Genomic DNA, 17,500 nt, shown 5'->3' on the forward strand with positions numbered 1-17,500 from the left:
GCGTTGCCCAGTGGCAACAAGACGGCAGTATCAACATCCCCTTTAAATTTAAAAAAAAAAAAAAAAAAAAAAAAGAGTAAAAGGGCGGGAAAACCCAAAAGGGGCCGAAAAGGGAGGTGGCGCGGTTGGCCAAAAGACCTGGCGAGGACTCCTGCTGTGTGTGTGTCTGTCTGTCTGTCTGTCTGTCTGTCTGTCTGTCTGTCTGTCTGTCTGTCTGTCTGTCGAGGAGGATTTCATCAGAGTCAGTCAGTTCCACTGGGTCGGTTCTTTACTTCCACAGTCAAAGGGATGTGCACCGTTCCCGGAGACGCTGCAATACCGGGTCGATGCGTGGAGCGGACGGAGCAAGCCCCTCTTCCGTCTCCCTGTTCCAAAAATCAGATTAATATATGGTCCTCGGGTAGAGGACGTATCAGATATTAAACTGATAAGAACAGATTTTTTTTTTTTTTTTTTTTTTTTTTAATGATTTATTGCATGACGTGAGTCAAACCATACAAACGTCCCCCTGGACGACCAAAAACACCAGTAAAGAAAAACACGCCCACCGGACGTCAAAAGAAAATTATACCATACCTAAACCATACACATCCAACAAAACCATACAGCCAGCAGTACAGGCAACCAAAGCCACAAAAACCCCAACAAAAAAATGCACAGCCATCATCAAACAATCATGCGTACTAGGGCCATAACACGTCACTTGACTTTAATCAGCCCATTCACAAAACTATCAACAAGAACATACCCATCACCAAACACACATCACAGCAAAGAGTCCTCATTTCTAGGCTCCACCATACCAGTAGAAGCCTTCAAATTGTCCTCATCGCACCCCAGCAGGAAAACCGGGGAGGCCCCGCCTCCAGCCACCACGACGCAACTGGCCTTGGCGCCCACGGCCTCCATATCATCGCAGTCGACCTTGCAAACACACATCAGTCACTTCCACTTGACTCCACCATGCCAGTCAGCTGCTTCAAATTCTTCTCGTCCCAGCCCAGAAGCAAATCCGAGCCGACCACCAACTCATCACCGGGTCCGCTGTCATCGACCTCGATCTCCTCATCGCTGTCGTCATCGCCATCCTCTTCCTCCAGGGGGGTGACCTGGCCAAACACCTGCACCGTCGAGCACGACCTGAGGCGGCGCACCGGAGTCTCCTCCGACCCGCTGTCCTCCAGGGGGCGCTTCCCAGCAGCTGGCACCACTCCCGTGACCACCACCTCCTCATCGAAGGGGCAATCAGCCCACGACCCAGGTGAAACCTCTCCCGCCGACTCATCCGCAGCAACACCGGAACACGTCTCCTCAGCCACAGCCTTGGGGGGATCAGCCAGAGGCCCAGGAGAAACCACAGGAACACCAGAACACATGTCCTCGGCCACAGCCTGGGGGGAATCAGCTGTAGGCCTAGGAGAAAGCACACTGACAACATGAACAGCCTGGGGAGCTGCAGACTGAGATGAACCCTCCGGGGTGGGAACAGAGGGCCCCTCAGCAGCAGCTCCACGTGCACTCACCACCTGCTCGCTGCTAGCCACCATCTTCGCTACCTCATGGCTCACCACCTGCTCGTCGTTAGCCGCCATCTTAGCGACCACATGGCCACCGACAGTCACAGGATCAGCAGGCCTCGAAGGAGCCTTCCCGGGGGGTATAGGGGACTCCTCTCCAGCAGCCGACCGTACGTCCGTCGGTCCTCGACCCTCAGACTCTTCACGACCAACAGCAGCACTCTTCCGACCTGGGCAGACTCTAAACAGGTGCTCCGAAGACCCACAAAGACTGCAGGTCTTCGGAGCCAAACATTTCGCCGCCATGTGCTCCGTAGAGCCGCAATGGCGGCACCTGGTTACTTTACAGTCCTCTCTAACATGCCCACATTCCCCACACTTCCAGCAACCCCCAGGCCTCCCAGGGACAAACAAGTAACCCCTGTCTGGCCCCAAAGCGAAGGACTGGGGAGGAGAAGCGTCCACCTTAAAACGCACTTTAAAACGCCTTCTCCCCGTCCAAAACCCCCTGGAATCAGTCACTTTAGCACCCTCCCGCACATCCACACAGTACCTCTTCAAAAAAGAAATAATGTCTTCCTCCAGAACAAAGGGATTAAACATATGCACAAACACATGGGTCTCCGAAGTAGCACAAGTGATATCCTTCAAACAAAAGTCCTTCAAAAGCACAGCATTCCTCTTCTCCCAAATCCTCTTCTTAGCAAGCTCAAAAAACAGTTCAGTACGAAAAGTAACATCAAAAGTACCTTGTGGCCGATACTCCTGCAGACACAGCACCTCCTGAATTCCCAAGTCCAAGCATTCCAGCAACACCTTGTCCGAGAAAAACTCCCTCTTCACGTCCTTCCTTCTCCTTTCCGGAATCACGAAACGAACCGTATTCCTCAATCTCAATGGACCCAGAGTCCCCATCGCCTTCCCGTCGCGTGCGCGTACACTTGATCTTAGCCAAAAGGCCGAGAAGCGATACCCCACAACTGCACGGGGTCCGGCGGCCCCTCTAGCGACGCCCCCCGCGCTCACATGGTTACGGGGGGAGGCGGGGCCAGCAAAAGCCGACCGCCGCCGCTAAACAAAACACCACGACGCTTGACTTTGGACAGGCAGGTGCAGCTCCGCCGAAGCAGAGCTTCCAAAAATACCGTAAACTCGGGGCAGTTCCCCTCCACGGAAATCTTTAGTAAAAGGCGAAAGATTTGTACGAGATGAAGAGAAACCCGAGCGATGGCTGCCACAGGGCACGCTGGTCGGAGAGCACGAACGGCGCCGGTCGTGGACATGAGGGTGACTCCAAGGCGTTGCCCAGTGGCAACAAGACGGCAGTATCAACATCCCCTTTAAATTAAAAAAAAAAAAAAAAAAAAAAAAAAAAGAGTAAAAGGGCGGGAAAACCCAAAAGGGGCCGAAAAGGGAGGTGGCGCGGTTGGCCAAAAGACCTGGCGAGGACTCCTGCTGTGTCTGTCTGTCTGTCTGTCTGTCTGTCTGTCTGTCTGTCTGTCTGTCTGTCTGTCTGTCTCTCTGTCTGTCTGTCGAGGAGGATTTCATCAGAGTCAGTCAGTTCCACTGGGTCGGTTCTTTACTTCCACAGTCAAAGGGATTTGCACCGTTCCCGGAGTCGCTGCAATACCGGGTCGATGCGTGGAACGGACGGAGCAAGCCCCACTTCCGTCTCCCTGTTCCAAAAATCAGATTAATATATGGTCCTCGGGTAGAGGACGTATCAGATATTAAACTGATAAGAACAGATTTTTTTTCTATTCGTTCGGGAGAGGGGAAAAGGGGAAGTGGAGGGGAAAGGGAAGGTACGGGGGAGGAATGTGCCCCCCTGGCGGACGGTGGTTCAATGCCACAATGGCACGGTCCACAGACTCTAGGGGGATTAACAAAAGTAAAGACAAACAACACAGATTTGGCACCCTCCCTGGCGGCACTGCAATACCGAGGAGGGCGCCGGGTGCAGGGACAAGCCCCACCCCATTTAAACATGGGAAGCGTAGCACATTGCAATCCGGTCGATCGCTCGGAACCGGCTGCTACACTTGATCTTAGCCAAAAGGCCGAGAAGCGATACCCCACAACTGCACGGGGTCCGGCGGCCCCTCTAGCGACGCCCCCCGCGCTCACATGGTTACGGGGGGAGGCGGGGCCAGCAAAAGCCGACCGCCGCCGCTAAACAAAACACCACGACGCTTGACTTTGGACAGGCAGGTGCAGCTCCGCCGAAGCAGAGCTTCCAAAAATACCGTAAACTCGGGGCAGTTCCCCTCCACGGAAATCTTTAGTAAAAGGCGAAAGATTTGTACGAGATGAAGAGAAACCCGAGCGATGGCTGCCACAGGGCACGCTGGTCGGAGAGCACGAACGGCGCCGGTCGTGGACATGAGGGTGACTCCAAGGCGTTGCCCAGTGGCAACAAGACGGCAGTATCAACATCCCCTTTAAATTAAAAAAAAAAAAAAAAAAAAAAAAAAAAAAAGAGTAAAAGGGCGGGAAAACCCAAAAGGGGCCGAAAAGGGAGGTGGCGCGGTTGGCCAAAAGACCTGGCGAGGACTCCTGCTGTGTCTGTCTGTCTGTCTGTCTGTCTGTCTGTCTGTCTGTCTGTCTGTCTGTCTGTCTGTCTGTCTGTCTGTCGAGGAGGATTTCATCAGAGTCAGTCAGTTCCACTGGGTCGGTTCTTTACTTCCACAGTCAAAGGGATTTGCACCGTTCCCGGAGTCGCTGCAATACCGGGTCGATGCGTGGAGCGGACGGAGCAAGCCCCACTTCCGTCTCCCTGTTCCAAAAATCAGATTAATATATGGTCCTCGGGTAGAGGACGTATCAGATATTAAACTGATAAGAACAGATTTTTTTTTTTTTTTTTTTTTTTTTTTTAATGATTTATTGCATGACGTGAGTCAAACCATACAAACGTCCCCCTGGACGACCAAAAACACCAGTAAAGAAAAACACGCCCACCGGACGTCAAAAGAAAATTATACCATACCTAAACCATACACATCCAACAAAACCATACAGCCAGCAGTACAGGCAACCAAAGCCACAAAAACCCCAACAAAAAAATGCACAGCCATCATCAAACAATCATGCGTACTAGGGCCATAACACGTCACTTGACTTTAATCAGCCCATTCACAAAACTATCAACAAGAACATACCCATCACCAAACACACATCACAGCAAAGAGTCCTCATTTCCAGGCTCCACCATACCAGTAGAAGCCTTCAAATTGTCCTCATTGCACCCCAGCAGGAAAACCGGGGAGGCCCCGCCTCCAGCCACCACGACGCAACTGGCCTTGGCGCCCACGGCCTCCATATCATCGCAGTCGACCTTGCAAACACACATCAGTCACTTCCACTCGACTCCACCATGCCAGTCAGCTGCTTCAAATTCTTCTCGTCCCAGCCCAGAAGCAAATCCGAGCCGACCACCAACTCATCACCGGGTCCGCTGTCATCGACCTCGATCTCCTCATCGCTGTCGTCATCGCCATCCTCTTCCTCCAGGGGGGTGACCTGGCCAAACACCTGCACCGTCGAGCACGACCTGAGGCGGCGCACCGGAGTCTCCTCCGACCCGCTGTCCTCCAGGGGGCGCTTCCCAGCAGCTGGCACCACTCCCGTGACCACCACCTCCTCATCGAAGGGGCAATCAGCCCACGACCCAGGTGAAACCTCTCCCGCCGACTCATCCGCAGCAACACCGGAACACGTCTCCTCAGCCACAGCCTTGGGGGGATCAGCCAGAGGCCCAGGAGAAACCACAGGAACACCAGAACACAAGTCCTCGGCCACAGCCTGGGGGGAATCAGCTGTAGGCCTAGGAGAAAGCACACTGACAACATGAACAGCCTGGGGAGCTGCAGACTGAGATGAACCCTCCGGGGTGGGAACAGAGGGCCCCTCAGCAGCAGCTCCACGTGCACTCACCACCTGCTCGCTGCTAGCCACCATCTTCGCTACCTCATGGCTCACCACCTGCTCGTCGTTAGCCGCCATCTTAGCGACCACATGGCCACCGACAGTCACAGGATCAGCAGGCCTCGAAGGAGCCTTCCCGGGGGGTATAGGGGACTCCTCTCCAGCAGCCGACCGTACGTCCGTCGGTCCTCGACCCTCAGACTCTTCACGACCAACAGCAGCACTCTTCCGACCTGGGCAGACTCTAAACAGGTGCTCCGAAGACCCACAAAGACTGCAGGTCTTCGGAGCCAAACATTTCGCCGCCATGTGCTCCGTAGAGCCGCAATGGCGGCACCTGGTTACTTTACAGTCCTCTCTAACATGCCCACATTCCCCACACTTCCAGCAACCCCCAGGCCTCCCAGGGACAAACAAGTAACCCCTGTCTGGCCCCAAAGCGAAGGACTGGGGAGGAGAAGCGTCCACCTTAAAACGCACTTTAAAACGCCTTCTCCCCGTCCAAAACCCCCTGGAATCAGTCACTTTAGCACCCTCCCGCACATCCACACAGTACCTCTTCAAAAAAGAAATAATGTCTTCCTCCAGAACAAAGGGATTAAACATATGCACAAACACATGGGTCTCCGAAGTAGCACAAGTGATATCCTTCAAACAAAAGTCCTTCAAAAGCACAGCATTCCTCTTCTCCCAAATCCTCTTCTTAGCAAGCTCAAAAAACAGTTCAGTACGAAAAGTAACATCAAAAGTACCTTGTGGCCGATACTCCTGCAGACACAGCACCTCCTGAATTCCCAAGTCCAAGCATTCCAGCAACACCTTGTCCGAGAAAAACTCCCTCTTCACGTCCTTCCTTCTCCTTTCCGGAATCACGAAACGAACCGTATTCCTCAATCTCAATGGACCCAGAGTCCCCATCGCCTTCCCGTCGCGTGCGCGTACACTTGATCTTAGCCAAAAGGCCGAGAAGCGATACCCCACAACTGCACGGGGTCCGGCGGCCCCTCTAGCGACGCCCCCCGCGCTCACATGGTTACGGGGGGAGGCGGGGCCAGCAAAAGCCGACCGCCGCCGCTAAACAAAACACCACGACGCTTGACTTTGGACAGGCAGGTGCAGCTCCGCCGAAGCAGAGCTTCCAAAAATACCGTAAACTCGGGGCAGTTCCCCTCCACGGAAATCTTTAGTAAAAGGCGAAAGATTTGTACGAGATGAAGAGAAACCCGAGCGATGGCTGCCACAGGGCACGCTGGTCGGAGAGCACGAACGGCGCCGGTCGTGGACATGAGGGTGACTCCAAGGCGTTGCCCAGTGGCAACAAGACGGCAGTATCAACATCCCCTTTAAATTAAAAAAAAAAAAAAAAAAAAAAAAAAAAGAGTAAAAGGGCGGGAAAACCCAAAAGGGGCCGAAAAGGGAGGTGGCGCGGTTGGCCAAAAGACCTGGCGAGGACTCCTGCTGTGTCTGTCTGTCTGTCTGTCTGTCTGTCTGTCTGTCTGTCTGTCTGTCTGTCTGTCTGTCTCTCTGTCTGTCTGTCGAGGAGGATTTCATCAGAGTCAGTCAGTTCCACTGGGTCGGTTCTTTACTTCCACAGTCAAAGGGATTTGCACCGTTCCCGGAGTCGCTGCAATACCGGGTCGATGCGTGGAACGGACGGAGCAAGCCCCACTTCCGTCTCCCTGTTCCAAAAATCAGATTAATATATGGTCCTCGGGTAGAGGACGTATCAGATATTAAACTGATAAGAACAGATTTTTTTTCTATTCGTTCGGGAGAGGGGAAAAGGGGAAGTGGAGGGGAAAGGGAAGGTACGGGGGAGGAATGTGCCCCCCTGGCGGACGGTGGTTCAATGCCACAATGGCACGGTCCACAGACTCTAGGGGGATTAACAAAAGTAAAGACAAACAACACAGATTTGGCACCCTCCCTGGCGGCACTGCAATACCGAGGAGGGCGCCGGGTGCAGGGACAAGCCCCACCCCATTTAAACATGGGAAGCGTAGCACATTGCAATCCGGTCGATCGCTCGGAACCGGCTGCTACACTTGATCTTAGCCAAAAGGCCGAGAAGCGATACCCCACAACTGCACGGGGTCCGGCGGCCCCTCTAGCGACGCCCCCCGCGCTCACATGGTTACGGGGGGAGGCGGGGCCAGCAAAAGCCGACCGCCGCCGCTAAACAAAACACCACGACGCTTGACTTTGGACAGGCAGGTGCAGCTCCGCCGAAGCAGAGCTTCCAAAAATACCGTAAACTCGGGGCAGTTCCCCTCCACGGAAATCTTTAGTAAAAGGCGAAAGATTTGTACGAGATGAAGAGAAACCCGAGCGATGGCTGCCACAGGGCACGCTGGTCGGAGAGCACGAACGGCGCCGGTCGTGGACATGAGGGTGACTCCAAGGCGTTGCCCAGTGGCAACAAGACGGCAGTATCAACATCCCCTTTAAATTAAAAAAAAAAAAAAAAAAAAAAAAAAAAAAGAGTAAAAGGGCGGGAAAACCCAAAAGGGGCCGAAAAGGGAGGTGGCGCGGTTGGCCAAAAGACCTGGCGAGGACTCCTGCTGTGTCTGTCTGTCTGTCTGTCTGTCTGTCTGTCTGTCTGTCTGTCTGTCTGTCTGTCTGTCTGTCTGTCTGTCGAGGAGGATTTCATCAGAGTCAGTCAGTTCCACTGGGTCGGTTCTTTACTTCCACAGTCAAAGGGATTTGCACCGTTCCCGGAGTCGCTGCAATACCGGGTCGATGCGTGGAGCGGACGGAGCAAGCCCCACTTCCGTCTCCCTGTTCCAAAAATCAGATTAATATATGGTCCTCGGGTAGAGGACGTATCAGATATTAAACTGATAAGAACAGATTTTTTTTTTTTTTTTTTTTTTTTTTTTAATGATTTATTGCATGACGTGAGTCAAACCATACAAACGTCCCCCTGGACGACCAAAAACACCAGTAAAGAAAAACACGCCCACCGGACGTCAAAAGAAAATTATACCATACCTAAACCATACACATCCAACAAAACCATACAGCCAGCAGTACAGGCAACCAAAGCCACAAAAACCCCAACAAAAAAATGCACAGCCATCATCAAACAATCATGCGTACTAGGGCCATAACACGTCACTTGACTTTAATCAGCCCATTCACAAAACTATCAACAAGAACATACCCATCACCAAACACACATCACAGCAAAGAGTCCTCATTTCCAGGCTCCACCATACCAGTAGAAGCCTTCAAATTGTCCTCATTGCACCCCAGCAGGAAAACCGGGGAGGCCCCGCCTCCAGCCACCACGACGCAACTGGCCTTGGCGCCCACGGCCTCCATATCATCGCAGTCGACCTTGCAAACACACATCAGTCACTTCCACTCGACTCCACCATGCCAGTCAGCTGCTTCAAATTCTTCTCGTCCCAGCCCAGAAGCAAATCCGAGCCGACCACCAACTCATCACCGGGTCCGCTGTCATCGACCTCGATCTCCTCATCGCTGTCGTCATCGCCATCCTCTTCCTCCAGGGGGGTGACCTGGCCAAACACCTGCACCGTCGAGCACGACCTGAGGCGGCGCACCGGAGTCTCCTCCGACCCGCTGTCCTCCAGGGGGCGCTTCCCAGCAGCTGGCACCACTCCCGTGACCACCACCTCCTCATCGAAGGGGCAATCAGCCCACGACCCAGGTGAAACCTCTCCCGCCGACTCATCCGCAGCAACACCGGAACACGTCTCCTCAGCCACAGCCTTGGGGGGATCAGCCAGAGGCCCAGGAGAAACCACAGGAACACCAGAACACAAGTCCTCGGCCACAGCCTGGGGGGAATCAGCTGTAGGCCTAGGAGAAAGCACACTGACAACATGAACAGCCTGGGGAGCTGCAGACTGAGATGAACCCTCCGGGGTGGGAACAGAGGGCCCCTCAGCAGCAGCTCCACGTGCACTCACCACCTGCTCGCTGCTAGCCACCATCTTCGCTACCTCATGGCTCACCACCTGCTCGTCGTTAGCCGCCATCTTAGCGACCACATGGCCACCGACAGTCACAGGATCAGCAGGCCTCGAAGGAGCCTTCCCGGGGGGTATAGGGGACTCCTCTCCAGCAGCCGACCGTACGTCCGTCGGTCCTCGACCCTCAGACTCTTCACGACCAACAGCAGCACTCTTCCGACCTGGGCAGACTCTAAACAGGTGCTCCGAAGACCCACAAAGACTGCAGGTCTTCGGAGCCAAACATTTCGCCGCCATGTGCTCCGTAGAGCCGCAATGGCGGCACCTGGTTACTTTACAGTCCTCTCTAACATGCCCACATTCCCCACACTTCCAGCAACCCCCAGGCCTCCCAGGGACAAACAAGTAACCCCTGTCTGGCCCCAAAGCGAAGGACTGGGGAGGAGAAGCGTCCACCTTAAAACGCACTTTAAAACGCCTTCTCCCCGTCCAAAACCCCCTGGAATCAGTCACTTTAGCACCCTCCCGCACATCCACACAGTACCTCTTCAAAAAAGAAATAATGTCTTCCTCCAGAACAAAGGGATTAAACATATGCACAAACACATGGGTCTCCGAAGTAGCACAAGTGATATCCTTCAAACAAAAGTCCTTCAAAAGCACAGCATTCCTCTTCTCCCAAATCCTCTTCTTAGCAAGCTCAAAAAACAGTTCAGTACGAAAAGTAACATCAAAAGTACCTTGTGGCCGATACTCCTGCAGACACAGCACCTCCTGAATTCCCAAGTCCAAGCATTCCAGCAACACCTTGTCCGAGAAAAACTCCCTCTTCACGTCCTTCCTTCTCCTTTCCGGAATCACGAAACGAACCGTATTCCTCAATCTCAATGGACCCAGAGTCCCCATCGCCTTCCCGTCGCGTGCGCGTACACTTGATCTTAGCCAAAAGGCCGAGAAGCGATACCCCACAACTGCACGGGGTCCGGCGGCCCCTCTAGCGACGCCCCCCGCGCTCACATGGTTACGGGGGGAGGCGGGGCCAGCAAAAGCCGACCGCCGCCGCTAAACAAAACACCACGACGCTTGACTTTGGACAGGCAGGTGCAGCTCCGCCGAAGCAGAGCTTCCAAAAATACCGTAAACTCGGGGCAGTTCCCCTCCACGGAAATCTTTAGTAAAAGGCGAAAGATTTGTACGAGATGAAGAGAAACCCGAGCGATGGCTGCCACAGGGCACGCTGGTCGGAGAGCACGAACGGCGCCGGTCGTGGACATGAGGGTGACTCCAAGGCGTTGCCCAGTGGCAACAAGACGGCAGTATCAACATCCCCTTTAAATTAAAAAAAAAAAAAAAAAAAAAAAAAAAGAGTAAAAGGGCGGGAAAACCCAAAAGGGGCCGAAAAGGGAGGTGGCGCGGTTGGCCAAAAGACCTGGCGAGGACTCCTGCTGTGTCTGTCTGTCTGTCTGTCTGTCTGTCTGTCTGTCTGTCTGTCTGTCTGTCTGTCTGTCTCTCTGTCTGTCTGTCGAGGAGGATTTCATCAGAGTCAGTCAGTTCCACTGGGTCGGTTCTTTACTTCCACAGTCAAAGGGATTTGCACCGTTCCCGGAGTCGCTGCAATACCGGGTCGATGCGTGGAACGGACGGAGCAAGCCCCACTTCCGTCTCCCTGTTCCAAAAATCAGATTAATATATGGTCCTCGGGTAGAGGACGTATCAGATATTAAACTGATAAGAACAGATTTTTTTTCTATTCGTTCGGGAGAGGGGAAAAGGGGAAGTGGAGGGGAAAGGGAAGGTACGGGGGAGGAATGTGCCCCCCTGGCGGACGGTGGTTCAATGCCACAATGGCACGGTCCACAGACTCTAGGGGGATTAACAAAAGTAAAGACAAACAACACAGATTTGGCACCCTCCCTGGCGGCACTGCAATACCGAGGAGGGCGCCGGGTGCAGGGACAAGCCCCACCCCATTTAAACATGGGAAGCGTAGCACATTGCAATCCGGTCGATCGCTCGGAACCGGCTGCTACACTTGATCTTAGCCAAAAGGCCGAGAAGCGATACCCCACAACTGCACGGGGTCCGGCGGCCCCTCTAGCGACGCCCCCCGCGCTCACATGGTTACGGGGGGAGGCGGGGCCAGCAAAAGCCGACCGCCGCCGCTAAACAAAACACCACGACGCTTGACTTTGGACAGGCAGGTGCAGCTCCGCCGAAGCAGAGCTTCCAAAAATACCGTAAACTCGGGGCAGTTCCCCTCCACGGAAATCTTTAGTAAAAGGCGAAAGATTTGTACGAGATGAAGAGAAACCCGAGCGATGGCTGCCACAGGGCACGCTGGTCGGAGAGCACGAACGGCGCCGGTCGTGGACATGAGGGTGACTCCAAGGCGTTGCCCAGTGGCAACAAGACGGCAGTATCAACATCCCCTTTAAATTAAAAAAAAAAAAAAAAAAAAAAAAAAAAAAAAGAGTAAAAGGGCGGGAAAACCCAAAAGGGGCCGAAAAGGGAGGTGGCGCGGTTGGCCAAAAGACCTGGCGAGGACTCCTGCTGTGTCTGTCTGTCTGTCTGTCTGTCTGTCTGTCTGTCTGTCTGTCTGTCTGTCTGTCTGTCTGTCTGTCGAGGAGGATTTCATCAGAGTCTGTCAGTTCCACTGGGTCGGTTCTTTACTTCCACAGTCAAAGGGATTTGCACCGTTCCCGGAGTCGCTGCAATACCGGGTCGATGCGTGGAGCGGACGGAGCAAGCCCCACTTCCGTCTCCCTGTTCCAAAAATCAGATTAATATATGGTCCTCGGGTAGAGGACGTATCAGATATTAAACTGATAAGAACAGATTTTTTTTTTTTTTTTTTTTTTTTTTTTAATGATTTATTGCATGACGTGAGTCAAACCATACAAACGTCCCCCTGGACGACCAAAAACACCAGTAAAGAAAAACACGCCCACCGGACGTCAAAAGAAAATTATACCATACCTAAACCATACACATCCAACAAAACCATACAGCCAGCAGTACAGGCAACCAAAGCCACAAAAACCCCAACAAAAAAATGCACAGCCATCATCAAACAATCATGCGTACTAGGGCCATAACACGTCACTTGACTTTAATCAGCCCATTCACAAAACTATCAACAAGAACATACCCATCACCAAACACACATCACAGCAAAGAGTCCTCATTTCCAGGCTCCACCATACCAGTAGAAGCCTTCAAATTGTCCTCATTGCACCCCAGCAGGAAAACCGGGGAGGCCCCGCCTCCAGCCACCACGACGCAACTGGCCTTGGCGCCCACGGCCTCCATATCATCGCAGTCGACCTTGCAAACACACATCAGTCACTTCCACTCGACTCCACCATGCCAGTCAGCTGCTTCAAATTCTTCTCGTCCCAGCCCAGAAGCAAATCCGAGCCGACCACCAACTCATCACCGGGTCCGCTGTCATCGACCTCGATCTCCTCATCGCTGTCGTCATCGCCATCCTCTTCCTCCAGGGGGGTGACCTGGCCAAACACCTGCACCGTCGAGCACGACCTGAGGCGGCGCACCGGAGTCTCCTCCGACCCGCTGTCCTCCAGGGGGCGCTTCCCAGCAGCTGGCACCACTCCCGTGACCACCACCTCCTCATCGAAGGGGCAATCAGCCCACGACCCAGGTGAAACCTCTCCCGCCGACTCATCCGCAGCAACACCGGAACACGTCTCCTCAGCCACAGCCTTGGGGGGATCAGCCAGAGGCCCAGGAGAAACCACAGGAACACCAGAACACAAGTCCTCGGCCACAGCCTGGGGGGAATCAGCTGTAGGCCTAGGAGAAAGCACACTGACAACATGAACAGCCTGGGGAGCTGCAGACTGAGATGAACCCTCCGGGGTGGGAACAGAGGGCCCCTCAGCAGCAGCTCCACGTGCACTCACCACCTGCTCGCTGCTAGCCACCATCTTCGCTACCTCATGGCTCACCACCTGCTCGTCGTTAGCCGCCATCTTAGCGACCACATGGCCACCGACAGTCACAGGATCAGCAGGCCTCGAAGGAGCCTTCCCGGGGGGTATAGGGGACTCCTCTCCAGCAGCCGACCGTACGTCCGTCGGTCCTCGACCCTCAGACTCTTCACGACCAACAGCAGCACTCTTCCGACCTGGGCAGACTCTAAACAGGTGCTCCGAAGACCCACAAAGACTGCAGGTCTTCGGAGCCAAACATTTCGCCGCCATGTGCTCCGTAGAGCCGCAATGGCGGCACCTGGTTACTTTACAGTCCTCTCTAACATGCCCACATTCCCCACACTTCCAGCAACCCCCAGGCCTCCCAGGGACAAACAAGTAACCCCTGTCTGGCCCCAAAGCGAAGGACTGGGGAGGAGAAGCGTCCACCTTAAAACGCACTTTAAAACGCCTTCTCCCCGTCCAAAACCCCCTGGAATCAGTCACTTTAGCACCCTCCCGCACATCCACACAGTACCTCTTCAAAAAAGAAATAATGTCTTCCTCCAGAACAAAGGGATTAAACATATGCACAAACACATGGGTCTCCGAAGTAGCACAAGTGATATCCTTCAAACAAAAGTCCTTCAAAAGCACAGCATTCCTCTTCTCCCAAATCCTCTTCTTAGCAAGCTCAAAAAACAGTTCAGTACGAAAAGTAACATCAAAAGTACCTTGTGGCCGATACTCCTGCAGACACAGCACCTCCTGAATTCCCAAGTCCAAGCATTCCAGCAACACCTTGTCCGAGAAAAACTCCCTCTTCACGTCCTTCCTTCTCCTTTCCGGAATCACGAAACGAACCGTATTCCTCAATCTCAATGGACCCAGAGTCCCCATCGCCTTCCCGTCGCGTGCGCGTACACTTGATCTTAGCCAAAAGGCCGAGAAGCGATACCCCACAACTGCACGGGGTCCGGCGGCCCCTCTAGCGACGCCCCCCGCGCTCACATGGTTACGGGGGGAGGCGGGGCCAGCAAAAGCCGACCGCCGCCGCTAAACAAAACACCACGACGCTTGACTTTGGACAGGCAGGTGCAGCTCCGCCGAAGCAGAGCTTCCAAAAATACCGTAAACTCGGGGCAGTTCCCCTCCACGGAAATCTTTAGTAAAAGGCGAAAGATTTGTACGAGATGAAGAGAAACCCGAGCGATGGCTGCCACAGGGCACGCTGGTCGGAGAGCACGAACGGCGCCGGTCGTGGACATGAGGGTGACTCCAAGGCGTTGCCCAGTGGCAACAAGACGGCAGTATCAACATCCCCTTTAAATTAAAAAAAAAAAAAAAAAAAAAAAAAAAAGAGTAAAAGGGCGGGAAAACCCAAAAGGGGCCGAAAAGGGAGGTGGCGCGGTTGGCCAAAAGACCTGGCGAGGACTCCTGCTGTGTCTGTCTGTCTGTCTGTCTGTCTGTCTGTCTGTCTGTCTGTCTGTCTGTCTGTCTGTCTGTCTCTCTGTCTGTCTGTCGAGGAGGATTTCATCAGAGTCAGTCAGTTCCACTGGGTCGGTTCTTTACTTCCACAGTCAAAGGGATTTGCACCGTTCCCGGAGTCGCTGCAATACCGGGTCGATGCGTGGAGCGGACGGAGCAAGCCCCACTTCCGTCTCCCTGTTCCAAAAATCAGATTAATATATGGTCCTCGGGTAGAGGACGTATCAGATATTAAACTGATAAGAACAGATTTTTTTTCTATTCGTTCGGGAGAGGGGAAAAGGGGAAGTGGAGGGGAAAGGGAAGGTACGGGGGAGGAATGTGCCCCCCTGGCGGACGGTGGTTCAATGCCACAATGGCACGGTCCACAGACTCTAGGGGGATTAACAAAAGTAAAGACAAACAACACAGATTTGGCACCCTCCCTGGCGGCACTGCAATACCGAGGAGGGCGCCGGGTGCAGGGACAAGCCCCACCCCATTTAAACATGGGAAGCGTAGCACATTGCAATCCGGTCGATCGCTCGGAACCGGCTGCTACACTTGATCTTAGCCAAAAGGCCGAGAAGCGATACCCCACAACTGCACGGGGTCCGGCGGCCCCTCTAGCGACGCCCCCCGCGCTCACATGGTTACGGGGGGAGGCGGGGCCAGCAAAAGCCGACCGCCGCCGCTAAACAAAACACCACGACGCTTGACTTTGGACAGGCAGGTGCAGCTCCGCCGAAGCAGAGCTTCCAAAAATACCGTAAACTCGGGGCAGTTCCCCTCCACGGAAATCTTTAGTAAAAGGCGAAAGATTTGTACGAGATGAAGAGAAACCCGAGCGATGGCTGCCACAGGGCACGCTGGTCGGAGAGCACGAACGGCGCCGGTCGTGGACATGAGGGTGACTCCAAGGCGTTGCCCAGTGGCAACAAGACGGCAGTATCAACATCCCCTTTAAATTAAAAAAAAAAAAAAAAAAAAAAAAAAAAGAGTAAAAGGGCGGGAAAACCCAAAAGGGGCCGAAAAGGGAGGTGGCGCGGTTGGCCAAAAGACCTGGCGAGGACTCCTGCTGTGTCTGTCTGTCTGTCTGTCTGTCTGTCTGTCTGTCTGTCTGTCTGTCTGTCTGTCTGTCTGTCTCTCTGTCTGTCTGTCGAGGAGGATTTCATCAGAGTCAGTCAGTTCCACTGGGTCGGTTCTTTACTTCCACAGTCAAAGGGATTTGCACCGTTCCCGGAGTCGCTGCAATACCGGGTCGATGCGTGGAGCGGACGGAGCAAGCCCCACTTCCGTCTCCCTGTTCCAAAAATCAGATTAATATATGGTCCTCGGGTAGAGGACGTATCAGATATTAAACTGATAAGAACAGATTTTTTTTCTATTCGTTCGGGAGAGGGGAAAAGGGGAAGTGGAGGGGAAAGGGAAGGTACGGGGGAGGAATGTGCCCCCCTGGCGGACGGTGGTTCAATGCCACAATGGCACGGTCCACAGACTCTAGGGGGATTAACAAAAGTAAAGACAAACAACACAGATTTGGCACCCTCCCTGGCGGCACTGCAATACCGAGGAGGGCGCCGGGTGCAGGGACAAGCCCCACCCCATTTAAACATGGGAAGCGTAGCACATTGCAATCCGGTCGATCGCTCGGAACCGGCTGCTACACTTGATCTTAGCCAAAAGGCCGAGAAGCGATACCCCACAACTGCACGGGGTCCGGCGGCCCCTCTAGCGACGCCCCCCGCGCTCACATGGTTACGGGGGGAGGCGGGGCCAGCAAAAGCCGACCGCCGCCGCTAAACAAAACACCACGACGCTTGACTTTGGACAGGCAGGTGCAGCTCCGCCGAAGCAGAGCTTCCAAAAATACCGTAAACTCGGGGCAGTTCCCCTCCACGGAAATCTTTAGTAAAAGGCGAAAGATTTGTACGAGATGAAGAGAAACCCGAGCGATGGCTGCCACAGGGCACGCTGGTCGGAGAGCACGAACGGCGCCGGTCGTGGACATGAGGGTGACTCCAAGGCGTTGCCCAGTGGCAACAAGACGGCAGTATCAACATCCCCTTTAAATTAAAAAAAAAAAAAAAAAAAAAAAAAAAAGAGTAAAAGGGCGGGAAAACCCAAAAGGGGCCGAAAAGGGAGGTGGCGCGGTTGGCCAAAAGACCTGGCGAGGACTCCTGCTGTGTCTGTCTGTCTGTCTGTCTGTCTGTCTGTCTGTCTGTCTGTCTGTCTGTCTGTCTCTCTGTCTCTCTGTCTCTCTGTCTCTCTGTCTGTCTGTCTCTCTGTCTGTCTGTCGAGGAGGATTTCATCAGAGTCAGTCAGTTCCACTGGGTCGGTTCTTTACTTCCACAGTCAAAGGGATGTGCACCGTTCCCGGAGTCACTGCAATACCGGGTCGATGCGTGGAGCGGACGGAGCAAGCCCCTCTTCCGTCTCCCTGTTCCAAAAATCAGATTAATATATGGTCCTCGGGTAGAGGACGTATCAGATATTAAACTGATAAGAACAGATACTACACTTGATCTTAGCCAAAAGGCCGAGAAGCGATACCCCACAACTGCACGGGGTCCGGCGGCCCCTCTAGCGACGCCCCCCGCGCTCACATGGTTACGGGGGGAGGCGGGGCCAGCAAAAGCCGACCGCCGCCGCTAAACAAAACACCACGACGCTTGACTTTGGACAGGCAGGTGCAGCTCCGCCGAAGCAGAGCTTC

The 17,500-nt window shown here is 53.8% G+C and overlaps 20 non-coding genes and 5 pseudogenes across 20 annotated transcripts in view; all 25 read right to left on the reverse strand.

Moving 5' to 3' along the window:
* Positions 1 to 285: 285 nt before the first annotated feature.
* Positions 286 to 472, reverse strand: LOC143135548 (U2 spliceosomal RNA). Its single transcript, XR_012989036.1, has one exon. It is a non-coding gene; the product is annotated as a U2 spliceosomal RNA (small nuclear RNA).
* Positions 473 to 2,631: 2,159 nt separating this feature from the next.
* LOC143135667 (U5 spliceosomal RNA) lies at positions 2,632 to 2,745 on the reverse strand. Its single transcript, XR_012989105.1, has one exon. It is a non-coding gene; the product is annotated as a U5 spliceosomal RNA (small nuclear RNA).
* Positions 2,746 to 3,113: 368 nt separating this feature from the next.
* LOC143135531 (U2 spliceosomal RNA) lies at positions 3,114 to 3,296 on the reverse strand. Its single transcript, XR_012989022.1, has one exon. It is a non-coding gene; the product is annotated as a U2 spliceosomal RNA (small nuclear RNA).
* Positions 3,297 to 3,425: 129 nt separating this feature from the next.
* LOC143135577 (U2 spliceosomal RNA) lies at positions 3,426 to 3,589 on the reverse strand (annotated as a pseudogene).
* A 143-nt stretch (positions 3,590 to 3,732) lies between these two features.
* Positions 3,733 to 3,846, reverse strand: LOC143135668 (U5 spliceosomal RNA). Its single transcript, XR_012989106.1, has one exon. It is a non-coding gene; the product is annotated as a U5 spliceosomal RNA (small nuclear RNA).
* A 367-nt stretch (positions 3,847 to 4,213) lies between these two features.
* On the reverse strand, positions 4,214 to 4,402 carry LOC143135551 (U2 spliceosomal RNA). The gene has a single exon (XR_012989038.1). It is a non-coding gene; the product is annotated as a U2 spliceosomal RNA (small nuclear RNA).
* Positions 4,403 to 6,561: 2,159 nt separating this feature from the next.
* On the reverse strand, positions 6,562 to 6,675 carry LOC143135669 (U5 spliceosomal RNA). Its single transcript, XR_012989107.1, has one exon. It is a non-coding gene; the product is annotated as a U5 spliceosomal RNA (small nuclear RNA).
* Positions 6,676 to 7,043: 368 nt separating this feature from the next.
* On the reverse strand, positions 7,044 to 7,226 carry LOC143135532 (U2 spliceosomal RNA). The gene has a single exon (XR_012989023.1). It is a non-coding gene; the product is annotated as a U2 spliceosomal RNA (small nuclear RNA).
* A 129-nt stretch (positions 7,227 to 7,355) lies between these two features.
* On the reverse strand, positions 7,356 to 7,519 carry LOC143135578 (U2 spliceosomal RNA; annotated as a pseudogene).
* Positions 7,520 to 7,662: 143 nt separating this feature from the next.
* Positions 7,663 to 7,776, reverse strand: LOC143135670 (U5 spliceosomal RNA). Its single transcript, XR_012989108.1, has one exon. It is a non-coding gene; the product is annotated as a U5 spliceosomal RNA (small nuclear RNA).
* A 366-nt stretch (positions 7,777 to 8,142) lies between these two features.
* LOC143135552 (U2 spliceosomal RNA) lies at positions 8,143 to 8,331 on the reverse strand. The gene has a single exon (XR_012989039.1). It is a non-coding gene; the product is annotated as a U2 spliceosomal RNA (small nuclear RNA).
* Positions 8,332 to 10,490: 2,159 nt separating this feature from the next.
* Positions 10,491 to 10,604, reverse strand: LOC143135671 (U5 spliceosomal RNA). The gene has a single exon (XR_012989109.1). It is a non-coding gene; the product is annotated as a U5 spliceosomal RNA (small nuclear RNA).
* Positions 10,605 to 10,971: 367 nt separating this feature from the next.
* LOC143135533 (U2 spliceosomal RNA) lies at positions 10,972 to 11,154 on the reverse strand. The gene has a single exon (XR_012989024.1). It is a non-coding gene; the product is annotated as a U2 spliceosomal RNA (small nuclear RNA).
* Positions 11,155 to 11,283: 129 nt separating this feature from the next.
* LOC143135579 (U2 spliceosomal RNA) lies at positions 11,284 to 11,447 on the reverse strand (annotated as a pseudogene).
* Positions 11,448 to 11,590: 143 nt separating this feature from the next.
* On the reverse strand, positions 11,591 to 11,704 carry LOC143135673 (U5 spliceosomal RNA). Its single transcript, XR_012989110.1, has one exon. It is a non-coding gene; the product is annotated as a U5 spliceosomal RNA (small nuclear RNA).
* Positions 11,705 to 12,068: 364 nt separating this feature from the next.
* LOC143135553 (U2 spliceosomal RNA) lies at positions 12,069 to 12,257 on the reverse strand. The gene has a single exon (XR_012989040.1). It is a non-coding gene; the product is annotated as a U2 spliceosomal RNA (small nuclear RNA).
* Positions 12,258 to 14,416: 2,159 nt separating this feature from the next.
* LOC143135674 (U5 spliceosomal RNA) lies at positions 14,417 to 14,530 on the reverse strand. Its single transcript, XR_012989111.1, has one exon. It is a non-coding gene; the product is annotated as a U5 spliceosomal RNA (small nuclear RNA).
* Positions 14,531 to 14,902: 372 nt separating this feature from the next.
* Positions 14,903 to 15,085, reverse strand: LOC143135501 (U2 spliceosomal RNA). The gene has a single exon (XR_012988995.1). It is a non-coding gene; the product is annotated as a U2 spliceosomal RNA (small nuclear RNA).
* A 129-nt stretch (positions 15,086 to 15,214) lies between these two features.
* Positions 15,215 to 15,378, reverse strand: LOC143135580 (U2 spliceosomal RNA; annotated as a pseudogene).
* Positions 15,379 to 15,521: 143 nt separating this feature from the next.
* Positions 15,522 to 15,635, reverse strand: LOC143135675 (U5 spliceosomal RNA). Its single transcript, XR_012989112.1, has one exon. It is a non-coding gene; the product is annotated as a U5 spliceosomal RNA (small nuclear RNA).
* A 372-nt stretch (positions 15,636 to 16,007) lies between these two features.
* On the reverse strand, positions 16,008 to 16,190 carry LOC143135502 (U2 spliceosomal RNA). The gene has a single exon (XR_012988996.1). It is a non-coding gene; the product is annotated as a U2 spliceosomal RNA (small nuclear RNA).
* A 129-nt stretch (positions 16,191 to 16,319) lies between these two features.
* On the reverse strand, positions 16,320 to 16,483 carry LOC143135581 (U2 spliceosomal RNA; annotated as a pseudogene).
* A 143-nt stretch (positions 16,484 to 16,626) lies between these two features.
* LOC143135676 (U5 spliceosomal RNA) lies at positions 16,627 to 16,740 on the reverse strand. The gene has a single exon (XR_012989113.1). It is a non-coding gene; the product is annotated as a U5 spliceosomal RNA (small nuclear RNA).
* Positions 16,741 to 17,144: 404 nt separating this feature from the next.
* LOC143135576 (U2 spliceosomal RNA) lies at positions 17,145 to 17,335 on the reverse strand. The gene has a single exon (XR_012989045.1). It is a non-coding gene; the product is annotated as a U2 spliceosomal RNA (small nuclear RNA).
* A 143-nt stretch (positions 17,336 to 17,478) lies between these two features.
* The window catches only part of LOC143135677 (U5 spliceosomal RNA), a 114-nt gene continuing 92 nt past the window's right edge, over positions 17,479 to 17,500 (reverse strand). The window contains exon 1 of the small nuclear RNA XR_012989114.1: positions 17,479 to 17,500. This exon is cut by the window's right edge and continues 92 nt beyond it. This is a non-coding gene — a small nuclear RNA (U5 spliceosomal RNA).

The sequence above is a fragment of the Alosa pseudoharengus genome, unplaced genomic scaffold (assembly GCF_046254945.1).
Source record: "Alosa pseudoharengus isolate Yale_2024_CS ecotype anadromous, Long Island Sound unplaced genomic scaffold, YU_APseudo_1.1 YU_APseudo_1.1_scf_2, whole genome shotgun sequence".
NCBI lineage: Eukaryota > Metazoa > Chordata > Actinopteri > Clupeiformes > Clupeidae > Alosa > Alosa pseudoharengus.